This window comes from Mchenga conophoros, linkage group LG3, assembly GCF_057382185.1.
Source record: "Mchenga conophoros isolate Kocher_MC1m ecotype Shallow Benthic linkage group LG3, M_conophoros_male_GT1.1, whole genome shotgun sequence".
NCBI classification, from domain to species: domain Eukaryota; kingdom Metazoa; phylum Chordata; class Actinopteri; order Cichliformes; family Cichlidae; genus Mchenga; species Mchenga conophoros.
Window position 1 is genome coordinate 6,781,860 of NC_140528.1, and position 17,830 is coordinate 6,799,689.

The window sequence follows — 17,830 nt, forward strand, 5'->3', positions numbered from 1 at the left end:
ATTGATTGATTTCACGGACTCGTCTGCACAAAGCATTTTGTAGGTTACAGCATGAAACGACTGTAATCTCCACATTTACACTCACAGTTTCTGTTTTACTCTCAAACTGATCAATAACAGCTTTCCTGTGTAACAAACACACAAAATAAAACAACTGTACCACCAATCAAACACAAGGAAAATAAATGATATTGTGAGTTCAGCAGTGGGTCTGTGACCGGTGTGAAAGAGGACGATAGATGAGTGGGTGTTTGTAGAAACAACCTTTGTGATTTAAATGTGAGACAGCAAAGCGTCAGACAGAAGCCTGAGCTGAATATTTCCTGTGATATGAAGTCACCGTGTTTGGGTCGGTCAGTCGACTACTACTCAGTGAGTGTCCCACACACACACAGACCCACACAGACACACACAGACCCACACACACACACACAGACCCACACAGACCCACACAGATCTTAATGATGGCCTCAGGCTTTGAGCTCCCACTAACAGCAGGTCATAGCAGCATCCCATTAATAGTGATGAAAAATGCAGCTACAGCTGCTTTTCCACTACTGGAAGTTAATGAGGTCAAAGCTGGAGCTTCACCCTGTTCAGACTGAACGATGTGAGCCGGCCTCACTCCACAGAGGACGCCTCCAGGACAAACGTGGGCTCCATCGAGGCCCACAGCTGCTGTGACATCGTGGACGTGTTCTTTAGCTTGTTTTTCAAACAATCTCAGCAAACGTGCCAAAATCATCTTCAGTGAGACTCTGTGGCACACAATCCAAAAACAAAGAAGGCTAAAGGACATGCTCTGTGTGACCCACAGTCGTGGCTCAAATGTGGGACCTGAACACTGTGGGAACCTGAGGGGCAAATCTGAGGATTTCATTTGGCTTTTTCATTAGAGATAAGATGGATTATGTGAATGAAAAGGCAACACACACACACACGTAGGGTAGCTCTACAGAGGAAAAGACACGCCTGTTACGTCGCTTACTACCTGCTTCTTGTCACCACATCGCCCGGTAGGATGGTTTCGACTCTCTCTGTAAGTGTACATCTCACTCTAGACTCTGGCTAACCCATTCTCTCCTCCCTCCACAGCTTTCCTACCAGCCCACCTATGGCTGTGCCACATTATACTGTTCATGGTAATACTGGTTTAATGTTGGGCAACGATAAAAAAATAAAATATCGCGATAGAATATGGGTAAAGTGCGCATGCGCAGTGCCTTTGTTTTCATACCCACATGGTGGCGATAGAGAATGAGAAGGGGGAAAGCGGATCGTTGAGTGAAACACATGAACCAGAATTGGTTTGTAAAAATGCTGCAACTTCAGTGGTGTGGAACTGGTTTGGTGTTTGTCCGTCAGATACACAACAAAGCACCATTTTTTTGTAGAACATGCAAGCGGCCGTCGTTATTGCCATATTTTTCGGACTAAGGTGCTCTTAAATCTGGGAGTAATCTGGGTCCTAAACTCCGTCCTTCAGGACCCAAAGTCAAACGAACACTGTGACATCACTGAGAGTTAAAAACGGTCTAAATTCTTTCATCTTTAATAAAACGATCAGTGTTGCTGCTTTACCAGGTGTAACAATTGAGTTTAACATCCAGGCATCCATGAAAACAGAATTTATTATATTTAACGGACTTAGAAGTTAACAGGAAGTTAGCAGGAAGTTAGCGGAAGGTAGCTCACTGGTTTTGCTAGTTACCTAAGCATGATATAGCATGTTCTGACTGAGAGATTTCTGAACAAATTAAAACGTACAGCTCTGCTGTCACTTCCAACATAAATGAAGACAGAAAACTAAACAGCAGTGACGTTTGTAGGGTTACTGAAGTTGGGCTAGCTGCTATATAATGATGTGCTACGTGATCACTAGCGACACAGCTATGTTAGCATAAACACAGTGAAGCTGGAGGACGAACACTAACACTTTTCCACTCGATAAAAGTTAACGTGAGGGTTCCTGATGGTTAGAGACAAATGCAATCGCATGGCAGGATGCTGTAAACCACAGGTGTCGAACTCCAGACCTCGAGGGCCGGTGTCCTGCAGGTTTTAAATGTGTCCTTGATCCAACACAGCTGATTCAAATGGCTAAATGACCTCCTCAACATCTCTTGAAGTTCTCCAGAGGCCTGGTAATCAACTGATCATTTGATTCAGGTGTGTTGACCCAGTGTGAGCTCTAAAACCTGCAGGACACCGGCCCTCGAGGCCTGGAGTTTGACACCCCTGCTGTAAACCATAGGTGTCAGACTCTGGCCCGTGGGCCAAATTTGGCCCGCAACCTAATTACATTTGGCCCGCGAAGCCATACCAAATTACTATTAGAGCTGGCCTACTGGTATTATACAGCTAATATATATATTGTTTAGTATTAAGCTTTGCTTGTTCCATATTCAGTTTTTCAGCAAAACGTGTTTGAGTCCATAAGAAAAGATTCATTCTTATATCTGGAGGAATAAATATATTTCAATAAATATTAACGTTAGCCCGCGACTTTGTTCCAGTTTTGAATTTTGGCCCACTGTGTATTTGAGTTTGACACCCCTGCTGTAAACGGACCAAACTTCAGTCAGGAGAACAACTGAGATAATCCATCCACAATACGAGGTTAGTCATTAATATACTGCAACAACATGGGAATAGAGCCGCTGCCAGAGAATTCAACATTAATGAATCAATGGTAGAGAAGTGGAGGAAGCAAGAAGAATGAGTTTAATAAAGTTTGATTTATCTGACTGCTTTGTTTCGCTTAATGTGCCTTATAATCCCCTGCAGCTTATGGTCTGAAAAATACGTACTGCAAACGAAATCATTTGAAGAACTTGTTACATTAGCCTTGAGAATAGTTAGCTTCATAACTTGGCCAGCTCCAGGCCTCGAGGGCCGGTGTCCTGCAGGTTTTAGATCTCACCCTGGGTCTACACACCTGAATCAAATGATTAGTTCATTACCAGGCGTCTGGAGAACTTCAAGGCATGTTGAGCCATTTAAATCAGCTCGACACATCTAAAACCTGCAGGACACTCGTGGCCTGGGTTTGGACACCACTGCCATAACTGAATACTGAAAGAAACTACAAGTCACGATCAGCTTCCTCATCAAGAACATCGTGAGAAGTCAGTGCAGCTGAGCAGACTTACTCAGGAGGAGTGGTAGAGAAGGACTGAAGAATGACCACATCAATTCTCCCTGTGCGATAACACAGGTGGATCCTGCAAAACGAGTGTGTTGTCTCTAGTACAACACATAACAATTCTGGGTTTATCTCTGGACTCCATGTCTTTTACATCACTCTGTCAGAGGCCATAGCTGTGAGTGCCTTCAATCGGGCATACTGGGCATTTGCCTGGTGGGCCGACAGTGATTCTTCGTATTTATGGGTTGATGGGTTTTGTTTTGTTTGTTTGTTTTGTAACGGCATGAGCAATGAAAGGTGGTGGATTGGCCAGATGCTAGCCGATGTGTAAAAATAACTCAGTTGTTTGGTGGTGGCTATGGCAGAGCTTCCACAGCCCTGCTCACAGCATTCCTGACTCTTTTTCGCCTGCACAAAACAGTCCCCTTTAGATTATACCTTCGGCTACTGGGTATGATGGCTCAGCCATCCTGGTGGTCTGGCTTGGCTGTTTAAGAGGGTTTCAGCGCTGGGTGGTTTCTTCAGGCGCTTCCTACTGTTCTTGTGAGGATTGACAATACCACCATGGGGGCTTATATTAGCCATCGGGGAGGGATGCATTCAGGCTAATAGCAGCAAACATTTCCTCTCTCTGAGTGCAACACATCCCAGAGTCAGAATGGGGAATGAATCTGCGAGGCGTTGTGTTATATGGTGATTGGGCTTTGCATCCAGCCACTGTAGAACAGCTTCAGCTGGAGCTTTTAGCCACTACATAGAGCAATAATCTTCACTAAGCTTGATCTTAGAAACACGTTCCATCTGGTGGACATTGGGGAGGTGACGAATGGAAAACTGTTTTCAACACTTGGACATTTCAAGCGTGCCGGGCTGACAAATGCCTCAGTTGTTTTCCAGGCTTTAATCAATAATGTGCTCTTTGTATGTGCACCTGTTTGACCTGCAGATTTTTTTCCAGAGAACAACTAGAACAGGAAGCAAGTCAGAGTTCTTCAATGACTATGAGACACTAAGTCTAGTCTTGGTCTTGGTAGCCGGGGATCCGTCCGCCATGGCCTCTGATCCTGGCTGCCACGTGGCACACATTGCATGCGACCCCTATGGCGCCCACTGCAGGTGGTGGGCCTGCATAAGAATGGGCCCATGTCCCTTTTTCGGGTTGTGCCCAGCCAGGCCCCATGGACCAGTGCCCGGCCACCAGATGTACAGCTTCTGGCACCCTCCCCGGGCCTGGCTCCAGGGCAGGGCCCTGGTAACACTATCCCAGGCAGGGTGAACTGTTTCCTTGATCTTGCACTCATAGGGGTCTTCTGAATTAAATTGAATTGAGGAGCAGACACAGACTGTTTTATATGAGATCCTTCTCATGCACTTCAACAGTCTTATTCATCATCGAGTCTTAAATGATCCTGTTATGACCAATGACTGCTCGACTGTGTCAAAGAGCTACTTCCACAGTGTGGAGAAGCCATAATTCTGACTCCACGCCAAATAAAAGGGGGAAACCCTCCCAGGGATTGACACCTAACAGTTAAATAGTTAAAGGATTAAACTTCTCTTTCCTTTCTTTAAACAAAAAAATATTTTCAAGAAACTATTCAAAGGTCCCAAATGTCTTATTTCACTCAGGGGAGGAAGGCAGACGAGAGGCAGCTGTGTCATTATGGCGTTTGTATCCTGCTGCTACTGGGACCAGTTACAGTTCCTTTCACTAACACACACACACACACACACATTCTAGTTTTGATATCTTAGTGAGGACACCTAGTTGACATGATCCTAGCCGCTCACTGTAACCATCAATAATGGATGGTTAACGCTCAACCTAAACCTAACCATAACCTAACTGTAACCCTGACACTAGAACCACATTGTGAGTCTCAAACTCGTGAGGCACTTTTGTCCTCATAAATGACTGTTGGTCCCCACAAGTATAGTAACATTCCAATTCTTGGTCCCCACAGAGACATCTAAACAGGTACACACACACACTTTCATGTATTTTTGTCCACAGTATAAAAGCTGTTTGGGGCTGGGAGGAATCAAGTCCGTCCATGGCAACTTTCCCCGACTGCCTTCCACATTCTTTGAGTGCTTGCCTTGTCTGCTCGCTCTGGCGCTTTAATGACTTCCTTCAAATGGCACCAACACTTCAGCAACGACTGCAACATCATTTTTTCCATCTTCACAGCCCTGGAAGCATTGGACAGTATCATCTAATACATGGAAAATATTAAAACAGCTCAGCTCACAAAAGCAGGGAAACTTTGGGTGCAAACATGTGGAGACCACTAATTCATTTACTGCATGTTGCCTCTGCTCAGTGTCTGCTCAGTAGAACATGGATCTACATGTTCACTCCTGCACTGGCCAAAGCTGGTAGTGGTACTGCTTAGACTCTTTGAGTGCTAACATTGGTGCTCCAATCATTTGGTCTGGCTCTAACGGTGTGATTCAGACTGAGCAGACCTGGTGCATTTTGAATCAAAACTGCAGAGTCATTTTACTATTATTTAATAAGGAAGAACAGAGAAGAGTCCATGACCACGTTATATCAGTAAAGATGTTGTGTCTGCATGAGAGTAGACTGTCTCTGCAGGCAGCATCACACCCAAACAGAGCAGACAGCCTGTTCATCCTGAGCTCGCCAAGGTCACCAAAGGTCAGGCGGACAAAAACCTGCAGTCTTAACAAAGCCACAGGCAAAGACACTCTTTATTATCAACTATCTAATAAAACGCAAAACAGCCAAGAAGTGAATCTGCCATGAATTTCACAACTTTACAAGCTAAGAAATAGACACTGAGCTTTATATTGATTAAATATGTTAAATAGATATTAAATTAAATATAGATCCTGATAAATGCCTCGTTAATTTTCCATCATAGAATTACTGTTGAAACAACCCCTTATCCATGTTTGATGCCCTGCAATGGACTCACAGCCAACTGTAGAAAGCAGCCCAATCAGAGGCACTTTTTCTTTGACCCAGTTTATTCTAAGTGGAGATATTATCTGAATTTCAGGAGTGGAACCACACCTCATTCTCGCCGCCTCAGTTTATATATGCCCCCTTCACCAATACCCTCGGTTCTCATTTTCATGCCCACCTGGAGCCCAGGAGCCGCTGCCGGTCCTCTTTGAGGCCTTCCCCACACTGCAGCACCAGTACACGCTCCCTCATCCATCATCGTTCATCGTAACTGAGGATGTGGTCCCAGCTAGTGAAATTGCTAGTAAAAATGTTAATGTGATGAACTCACCAGCTACTGGCTCACTGACATCCAGTACAAGAAGGCCAGGCTTACCAAAACATACAGTTTGATTTGTGCGCTCTGCTGCTGCTGCACACAAATACTGTCCAACACAAGGAATTCAGCCTGGATTTACACTCTTCCCAGTGTCCTATGGCAGGTCAGCTCTATCACAGGCAAGGACAGCTCTGACGCTTCAGAAGTGTTATCAAAATAAATAAATAAATAAAATAGAAATAACATAGTAGTTTGGATCAAAAGCCAGACTAAAATAATAAGTTTTAAGACGCAATTTAAAAGACTGCATGGACTCGGAGAGACGAATATAAAGAGGGAGGTTACTCCAGAGTCTGGGAGGTACGACAGCAAAGGCCCGATCCCCTCTGGACTTCAGACGAGACCTCGGTTGCGTCAGGAGCATTTGATTGGAAGATCTAAGTGCCTTATTAGGGATGCACAAATGGAGGCGCTCGCGTAGATAGCTGGGAGCTAAATTGTTTAAAGTTTTAAAGGTAAGCAAAAGAATTTTGAATATTGGTACGATAATCAACAGGGAGCCAACGTAGGTTGGCTAAAACTGGTGTGATGTGGGCATAATTTCTAGTTCCAGTTAAGAGACGCGCAGCTGCATTTCAAACTAACTGGAGCCGGTGAATAGAGGAAGGTGGGAGGCCCGAGTAGAGAGAATTACAGTAGTCTAATCTGGAAGTGATAAGACCATGAATGAGTTTTTTAAGGTCCTTCAAAGGGAGGTATGGCTTTGCTTTAGATATCTGACGCAGCTGGTAGAAACTGTTTTTTACCACAGAGGAGGTCGATTTCTTGAGCTGTCCAGGAAAACACCAAGGTTTCTAACAGTGAGTGAGAGATGGCTACCAAGGGGCCCTAAGGCATCAGTAAGTTGTTCCAGCGGGGTGTGACTATCAAAAACTATAACTTCTGTCTTATCCTCGTTCAGTGTGAGAGACGTGACCACGTTTGTACCTCATTTAGACAGTCAAATAGGGGTTCCAGAGACGTAGAGACATCTGATGTCAAAGGGAAATACATTTTTATGTCGTCGGCGTAGCAGTGAAAGGAAATGTTATATTTTTTAAGTATTACTCCCAAAGGCAGCATGTACAAGGAAAAAGAACTGGGCCGAGCACAGATCCTTGAGGCACACCACAGTGAATTTGTTTTTAAAAACTGAAGCTGGCCCTCCACCTCTGTCAGTAGACTGGGGTGAGCTCAGAAAGGTGAATCGGGTTGGTTCTGAGAAAGAAAAGAACTCACCAGGGCGAAGCCAAGTTTCAGTCAAGAATAAGAAGTCCAGCCCGGATGAAAGAATCAGCATACAGAGTCCTGAAGTTGGCAGCATGGTGTTCAGAAAACAGCCTGGGACTGGGAGGTCATTGTCAACGTCAGGAGGCACTGACTTGGCCCCCCTCTACATCAACGGGGAGTGTGTGGAGAGGGTCCACACCTCCCGGTTCCTTGGTGTCCTCATCTCTGCTGACACCTCCTGGACAGACAACATCTCAGCGGTCGTCAAGAAGGCCCAACAGCGGCTGCACTTCCTGAGAGTCTTCAGGAAGTACAAGCTGAACTCCAACCTGCTGCTGACATCACGGTATGGTACGGCAGCTGCACTAAGGCGGATAGAGGCTTCAGAGTGTGGTCAAGACAGCACAGAAGATCATCGGCTGCCCTCTGCCCTCCCTGATGGACATTTATTCCTCCCGCTGCCTCAGCAGAGCAGCAAACATTATCCATGACAGCTCCCAGTCCGGTTCTAACCTGTTCAACCTGCTTCCCTCAGGGAGGCGCTACAGGTGCATCAGCAAGGAGACCCACAGACTCACAACAGTTTTTTCCACCCGTAACCTGAACTCACACATGATAAACACAGTTCCACCCCCCAATGTAGGACCTCTATACACAGACTACACAACTATCATCACCACTGTGCAACACTTAATTTAGGTGCAGTAACCCACACTGTAATATATAGCACTATGTTTTGTTTCTATATTTGTAGATAGTGCTGCAGAACTGTGCAACTCACCCCCCTTTCTTTCCCACGTCTGCACTGAATAGGAGATGCTCTGAAGCTTATTGTGCATGTGTGTAGTGACAATAAAACGCATTCTATTCTGTTTTTGTTCACATGCTAAGTTCAGCATTCAAAATCTTGGTGTAATGTTTGAGTCTTCTCTGAGTTTCAACTGTGTAAAATCTTTATCTCACTCCTAACATTTCTAAACATGGTCTCCTCTGCTGCACTGGAAGAAATTATCAATGCGTTTCCGTCATTGCATTTAGATTAATGTACTGGCCTCTGTGCTGGATTAGAGAAACCACCAAGGCTCTGCACCAGTCTACAGCTGACTCTGTCAATTCTTTTAAAAAGCAGGTCAAAACCTTTTTGTTTAAACAGATTTTCTGTTGAGAAGTTTTTTAAAAATTTTTAAAACTACAGGTTTATGTCATTTTGGCACTTAATGGGGTTTTTTGTGACGGTTTGTCTGTGAAAACGTCCTCACAATCACTAAAAACCAAAGAACACCGCCCCCACAGTAAAGCGGTGGAAACATGGGTCATTTTTCTGCTAAGAGCACAACATGACCTCCCTGCATGGAGGGCCAATAGACAGGAGCGCGTATCGTACTGTGACGAGGAACCTTCGTCCCATGAAGATGGATGTTCAAGCATGACGATGATCCAAAACATCGTGTCGAGGTAACGAAGCAGTGGATGAAAATAAGAGTGGCCTATCGAGTCTTCCACTCATCACCTCCAGCTGGTGACGGCAGATGGCTGCCCCTCACCGAGCCTGGGGTTACTTCTTCTTCTCTGTAATGTTGTAGGGTATTTACCTTATAAATATGAAATATATAAATATGAAATATGTCAAAACAAAGCAGAGACAGCGATCAGTGATAACTGATTCTCAGTGCTGGAGATAAGGATGTACGGTAACCTTCAACATTACACATCCTGTGGACACATACTGTTTGATCTATTGTTAGCATAAAGACGCTGACAGGTGCAGATGAATGAGCCCCTGATTTCTTCAGCCTACAGCAGACAGACTGTCAGGAGTTAGCTGTAGGACTGCAGAGCGTATGCTTGGTTTCATGTTGTGTTGTTGTTTTTAGCCTGACAGATGCCAAATGATCTGTCTGATCAAACGGGCGATTGTGGAAGAACACAAGCGCTTTGTCCTCTGGAGGCTGCTGACCTTCTCTGGCCACACAAACTGCTACACACACTCACACTGACATTAACCTGTCACTGTGGTACACCACTCTATACTTCACATATCTTGGTTGTCCTCATTTACACGACAAACACTTAAATAGACACACACAGTGACACTGTACGCCACCCCGAGAGGCCCAGTGTGGCACGCTACTGGTGTGTCACATGCTCAGAGTCTAAACAGCCTCTGTGAACCCACACTGCTGCAAATATGTCGCCAGCACCTTCAGATTCAAATCAGTGTGTCATTGAGCAACAGAGGTTAGCAAAGGTGTCCCAGTCCAAATATGGTGTAACAGCAGGAACGTGTGGGACATTCCTTTCTTATGACTTCATAAACTCAGCTACTGGGAGATTAATCCAGCGTGGTGTGGCAGCTTTGATCGTAGACCAAAAATGTGCAGTCCAAAAAGATCCCAGCGTAATCAAAACAGGCCGTCCTTTGGCGTCCACCGGGCAGTGTTTTGTAAATAATGTGTGTTTATCATTTATATGGGAATATAAAGAACTAGTTTTAGCTGTTCTACATAAACAGCATATCCCAAATATCATCAAAACAGAAAATTAGAATAAGAGCTTTCAAATCTAATTTATCGGCACAATTATTTCAATTTACTTTGCTTTGGAAACAAATGTGCTGTGAGGGCTGTTTAGATCACATGTTACATAATGAAGTAATGAATGTCATTTCTAACTGTTTGATTTTATAAAGTATGTTTGATAAATGTGAGGTCATGTCCAATCTGGAAGAGACATGTTAAAAAATGACCACGGCCTGCACGACTTCACATTTGATGTTATAGTCAGTGTGTACTAGTGATGGGATTTCTGGCTCTTGTTAGAGAACCGGCTCTTCAGGTTGTTTTGTTGCTATAATTTACATTATTATTAACAATAATATAAAATTATGCACAAAAGGAATTACTAATGTAAAAAAAAAGTGGTTTTATTTATATATGTTTATATATAAATATATGCGGTGGCCCCTAGAGACAAAACACGTACAAACTCCAAAACACATTTCTAGCATGAACTGAACTTCCAAAGCAGAGCTACTAGATCACCTAAATTACACAATTGAAAGCACATGTGTATTGTTTGTGTATTTATACACAGGCACTCATATATATTCAAATAATTTAAAAAATGTTCATTTACCTGTTACTACCACACACCAAATCCGGTCGTTGGTACTTGTTGGCTTGTGTAGCCACGAGGTAACAAAAGCTCAACACTGCGCCCAGCATCCTGGAGCACTTCTGTTGTCTTTTGTACGTGTTTTGAGTTTTTATGTGCTTCTGATTTTTTACGTGTTTTCGAGTTTGTACGTGTTTTTACGTGTTTTGGAGTTTTTATGTGTTTTGTCTGTAGGGGCCACCGTAAATATACTTTTATTTTTTCACTCCACATAAAATGTAATAAATAAATCATATAATACAAAAATCAACTATTCACATTTCAACTTTTAACTATTTAAATTTTCAGCTTTTTCCTTTTAAATAAATTTAAAGTGAAAACAACACAAAAGACTGCAAACCACAACACAATTAAATATAAATTATAATATGAAAACAAAAAGAAGATGCATATTCTCTGTCATATGGACCTGCATGAATAAACTTTCTGAGTCCTTTATCATCTGCAACTGAAAATAGTTGTTGATGATTACCATACCTTTCTAATGTGACGTTGTTGTCCCTGGCTCTTTCTCTCTCTCTCTCCCTCCCGCTCTGTTTCTGTGCTACTGAGTGTAACTACCGCCCCTCCCCCCTCTGCCCAGCATAAAGCACAAGGCTCGCGTGCAGAGTGAAGCGGGAAAAAGTGCGAGAGAGAGAGAGAGAGGGTGAGAGAAAGAGAAAAAAAAACCCCACGGCTCGGGATTAGGAGCCGACTCGCGTCGTTCATGTCAGAGATCCGGCTCTAAGAGCCATTTCGTTCGCGACCGACCCATCACTAGTGTGTACATGTTTCTATTACAGCAGTGCAACAGTGTTCAACCCAACGTATCTCTGTGAAAGACAAATAACTGCAGCTGAATAAAAGCTTTATTGCTTTTTTTTTTTTTTTTTTTTTTTTTTTTGGCCTGTCCCGTTTGGCTCTTTTGCATCAGAATTGTTGTCTAAAGGCAAAGAAAGATGCCCAACGGATTTACTTTACCAAACTGACCATCCCAGCCTTGCCGTAATGGTCCATTTGATTCACCTTTTATTGTTTATTTTATTTTCACTTACTGAATACGGGACAGACTTGACTGGGGGAAAGAAGGGGAGAAAGAAAGAGGGAAAGAGAAACAGCTGAGAAGAGGGACGGGGGAGAAGGGCAAAAGACAAAAACCAACAGAACGGGCAGAGAAAAAAAAATGCATATATCAATCACCTGGATCACCTGCTGAGAAAGAAAAAAGAAAGCAAGCAGAAGAGAACAAGAGTAATAGAATAAACAACATCACAATGATATATGGGAATATGACAGTAAATACTAAATGTTAAACATTATTGTGCAGCACATAAGATCAACAGAACACAGTGTGCTTTGAGGTAGGAGCCAAAAAGGGTGTAGTTTGTGGGTGTGATCACCCGTGTGTACACCTGTGAGCATGGACGCGCTTGTTTTTTGTTTTTTTAAAAGGTTCCTTCATGTAATAATCTGCTAGAGGGTGTGGGGGGGGCACAGCCCCGTCCTCCAGGGCGTGAAGCAGGTGTGGAGGAGATCAAAACTCCAGACATCCAGAGGCCCCCAGAACACAAGAGACCAAGGAAGACCAACAGAGGGGCAGCTGCGCCACTGTCCCGGAAAGAGCTGAGGAGAGTCCCAGATGAGGGCTCACTCAGCAGCCGCGGAGCAGAAGCGAGGGGGAGTTGCAGTGACGCGCCCGTGAGCTCCGCCGGCAGCCAGCTGCGCCTGAGTGACCGAGCCCCAGGCCGAGAGGCCGGGGGCACCCCACCTCCGAAGTGGCCCGAGCGAGCCCCAGGCTCCAGGCCCCGATAAGCGGCCGCCAAGGAGTGAGCCGGTGTGTACCTGGACGCCCATCCCCGGACACAAAGAACCACCAACGCACCGATGTCTGAGGGGGTCCGCCACTGGCAGGGGATAGGGGGGGTAGGGGGAGATAGGCCTCCAAACCTTGGAGGGCCTGAGATGTCCCCAGAGAGGTGGCGCCTGACACCCAACCTGACATATAGACACAGACATACAGGCACACACAGATACAAACATCCATTCCCACCCTCATGCTCTCATATGCACTCACTCCACACTCAACCAACGTGGAGACAGACATAAAGAGACGTTGTACACACGATCACACTCCCCAAGCGTACTCTACAAACCGGGTCTAGGTGCCCCCGCCCCTGGAGGGGGGAACTGCACCCAGACCCAGGTGGTGTTTCCCTTTTCCCTGCGGTGGGGGGAGGCAGACCGCCCTGACTCCGCAGCAGCAGGAAGGCTCCACACTCCAGACCGCAGTCGGACGGCCAAGTCCTCCTCCTAGTCCTAGCCCCCCTGCTCCAGCAGGTCGCAGAGAACGGGGGTGAGAGAAGACTCCGAACCTCCCTCCACCCGCTCATTGTAGTGTTGATGCATGTGTGTTCTAAGGTGCATTTAAAACCCAGGAGGGCATGGAGCTACCTGCCAGAGAGCAGCAGGTAAGCGCATGGTCCCTCCTGCTAGCCCTCAATGTCTACGTGTATTTAAAATTGAGAGGTGGGCAACGACGCCGGGGGTGGGGTGTACACCCTGATGGTACTTTGGACTCCGTGTATCGTGCCCACCCCCAAGATCCTATATGTATGTGTAATGAGAGTGTGAGTAATGTGAATGTCTAAGTTGTGGGATAAAATTGAGGCAGAGGCAGCCAGAAGGGGACAGAGGGGGGGGGGGGGGGTAGCCTCCTCTGCACCCTGGTGACATACCCCTACTCCAAGGCCCTGCATGTGTGGGTGGTTGTGGTGGAGCGGGAAGAGGGAGGCAGCTGGAGATGGGGAGGGAAGGAAGGGAGGGGCAAGTGACCCCTCCCTGGGGCCAGCTCCCCCGCTGACCCCAGTAGGCACCCCCATACTCCGCGACCCGCCAGGGAAAGGGGGCCCAGGCCCATCCAGACCGGGCCCAGTGCAGCAGCGCCGCCCGGCCCCACAGAGCCCGGGACAGTCCACCCAACCCCACCACAGAGAAAACTGCACCCACCCCACCATCCACTCATCTTCCAGACTACATAAGACAATAAACACCCAGGCTGAGATCTTCCTCCACCTCTCCTGTATCTCCCCCTCCTGCAGAGGCAGCTCCTGAGGAGAGGAAAGCTCCTGCAAGATGTGACAATCTCCCCCACCAGTTGAAGAGCCCCCCAGGTGGCTCGACGCACCGGCGGCACCCTGCTCCAGGGCTGGGCCCCCATGCACCCACCCGCCCACAACCCCGGCAACACACCAACCAGGACCCAAGCCCCCGAGGCCCGGTCCGGGTCCCAGCCCAGAGACGGAGCGCCCCCAGAACCTCACGCCCATCCCGGACCCACCCAGGGGCAGCCAGGCTACCAGGTCAGTAACCCACGTCCGTCAGCACAGACCCTCCCCTAGCCCCGCTGCACGCAGCCGCGAGGAAAGCTTTATTGCTGCCTAATTCATCGCTACGTGTACCTCCGTCCAAGATAATGGATGGTTTGTCATCTGCTGGTGTGTCTGCAGGACAAGCATGTAATGGGATTAGTGGGGATAAATTCATGGAGGAGAGGAGAATGAGACAGACCTAATGCTAGCTAATGAAAGGACAGCAAACTAACACAGAGGCAGATTTCTTTGCAGGGTGAGATGAGGAAGGGAGGAGAGTAACCACTGTGATCACCCAGAAGAGAATGACTCAGGTCTGTGTCCAGTCTCCCCAAATCAGCATGACACAGCAAACTAAGCTACATAAATCTCTGAATTACCAGCTGAGCCACTAATCCAGGCGGTATGACACTCGCCAAACTGCTAGTTCTGTGATATTTTACCACCGAGCATAAAAGTGCTTACAGGAAAGGCCAGGAAAGAATAAGCCATGAATACAGAGTTTAAATCATAAGAATATTTTATAACGTTTAACATTACGCAGAAGCATTTCATATTCATGAAACGCTTTCAATTAAAAGAAAACATGGAAACAGGTAATAAGAACACACCCAACATGCTCAACACCCACTTTAGTACTTCCTACTCAGCAGTTTCAATTACTGGTTAAAGCAAATGTGTTAGAAACTTAAAGCACGTAAAGAATCTGCTCAAGTCAAACAAGACATCAGACAACACATCACCAAGAAGGCAAGTTTAAAGCAGTCCTACAGAAAGGTTTCAAAACTCACTCCCACAGCTTGATTCCAAGGATGTTAGATTCCTATCGGGCCTTTTCTACTGTTAATGTTTAAGCTAAATGACAACTTTGTTTGTCCACTGTCAGCATTCGAAACAACTTCTACAGGGTTTAATGGAGCACACAGATTTGACTTTTTACAAAAGCACTCAATGAGCTGTAGTAATGAAGAATTGTATCACAGTACGTTTTGTCATATCCTGTCTAAGATGTTTTTTCTTGCATGAGCCTAAGCACTCATTTATACTCGTATCCAATACAACTGATTTCGGTTTTATGCTTCCTAAAACCCTTAAAATTCCTTGTCAACGTCTTTTAGTTTAACCAATCCTAAAGAAAATCAAGCTTTGCTGCTCTACTCTATTTCCCGTTCCCTGCAACATGTATGTGGATGCTGAATGAGACGGGTGGAGGGATGAGCGCTACATGGTTGTGTTTGAGCAGGAGGGCCGGATGATGAATGGGCTTTTATAGACATGCTGTTCGTTTACGGAGGCTTGTAGGCGATGATCTCTTTAGTGTAATATGAAAAGGAAACAGACACATCGTGATATCACAAACACAATCCTACATTTGTGCCAACCTAATAAAATAATATGCAGTACTGTGTGAAACTCATCAAGTGGCCTGAACTAAAAGTTCTCCAGCAAGTTTAGTAGCATTGCTACTTGAGATTGTTCATGTTGCAGCCAAGAACTTCACTGATGACTGCTGCCATGGTGTAAATCAGCTGGTTGGTTCCAGCGATGGTCACACTAGGGACTGTCCACTGCAGTAAAAACTCTGCATTATCACTCCGTTACCTGCTGCAAGCACTGCCACAGTCTGATTTTCTTTCATCACTACCTGAATTGTTTGACTAAAAGGAAAAAGAAATGGCAGATGTCCTTCTCTACAGGGGCAGAACTGTTGGCAAACTGTTCACCACCCCCCAACCGCCCTGTCTGTCATCACTCCACTAGCATTGCTGTTTGTAATTATATTCACTCCACTTTTACACACCTATACATAATATCCTAAAAGCCACAAATCAATTAGAACCCTGCTCTGTTTGGTAATGAACTGTGATAAAACAAATATCCCCTGCCTATGAAAAACCAGAGGCTTCCCAAGGGAGTCATGAGTTCATAATGTTCATGTTTATAAACACTGAAAGCTGACATGGAGTAGGTCCCAGGCCCTGAACTCCATAAGCAAGAAAATGGATTGATGTATAAATACACACACACACATATACAAATATATTAGGGGTGCAACGACAAACAAAATTCACGGTTCGGTTCGATACTTTGGTGTCACGGTTCGATATTTTTTCGATACAAAAAAAATGTTCATGCCTTTTTAATTTGTCAGTTATTAAAATTATAAATATATATTTTAACTCAAACGTACAGTTTTTAAATTTAATGTTGCTGAAACACCAAAGTAATAAAAAATAAATAAATCTATCTGATTATTTTCACTTACTGAATACGGGACAGACTTGACTGGGGGAAAGAAAGAGAAACAGCTGAGAAGAGGGACGGGGGAGAAGGGCAAAAAACAAAAACCAACAGAATTTTCTTTTAAATTAAATTACTAGATAATAAATTACTTTTGTATTGAATAAATAAAATAACTTAAAAATGAATTTGTAAATTAATATTTTATCGCACAATTCATTGTTTAAGCAAAGAACTTTTTATTTCGATGCGCTGGATCTTCTGGTCCTCTGCACATAAGTGGATTTCCATTTAGACTTTATATAGACAACAACTCAAAGTGCTTTACAACAAGTCACATTCACCCATACGATCATCTAGTGCTGTACTTTAAACACTTTAAACACAAACACAGACACTGTGGGGAGAGGCCACAGAGGCACAGGGAGAAAACTCACACAGAAATCCAACAATTAAAGAGGAACCTTCTCGATGTAACACTACCATCCTGCAAGATGACCTGGTCCTGGGCCATCTTAATAAGCATGCTGTGCACAGTAGTTTCATATTCCTGCCAGAACAAACACCAGACAGTTTGTACACAAGGCTCAGATTCTCGCTTTGCCAGATACAGACAATAGTTTAAGATCCTAATGTCTCTGCACAGCTCTGTATGTACTGAAATATCCAACCTCAGATATTTCCTGCTCACTCTCTGCACCGCCTTAGACAACAAGTAGTTCATGCTATACATAGCATTGACTTTTCATTCCAGCCATGTGCACTCATCAGGGCATCAGTGCTGCCGTAGTAACCACACTAACACTTCCTTGCACCTGTTGAAATGGCCTCAGTCTGATCGTGCCCTGAACAAACTCACCTTTAACATCCCACACACGGACTAAATATGTGCGTGTCAATAACACGTGACAGGAGAACATGCTGGTTGTCTGTCATGGGGCTGAATTAGAAACAGAGCAGGAACTACAGTTTGTCAGATTAAGACTGATCAGGTCCAACATCCGCTCCCAGCACTGATTTACACGTTTGGTGTCACATTGAAGGAAACGCCTACTGGCACAACCTGCATGTGTTAAACTGCTCCTGCGTGTAAACAGCGTGTCACTTACGGCTTTTTGCATCACAAGGACGCGCACTGGCGTCTCAGGGTGACTCAGATGTTTGCTGAATGAGGTGTAGACCGGACTAGGCGGGACTCATTTCAGCAAAACACGAGCTTTTCCACCCACCAGTGTTTATCTGTGTGCTTATTTTAAAGAATTATTCCATCGTTATCAAATACGAAGCATTACACGCACGTCGAGCCGTTTCTGCTGAGTCAGACACCAGTGCTCCCGTGTGCTGATTCTCGGGTCCATCTTAAACTGGTGTGTTTGCGAATGAACTTCGGTAAAACGTTA

General features: G+C 45.0%; 1 protein-coding gene across 2 annotated transcripts in view; it reads left to right on the top strand.

Moving 5' to 3' along the window:
• The window catches only part of LOC146577113 (protein NLRC3-like), a 560,242-nt gene that overhangs the window by 103,867 nt on the left and 438,545 nt on the right, over positions 1-17,830 (top strand). The gene's annotated exons all lie outside the window — the stretch shown is intronic.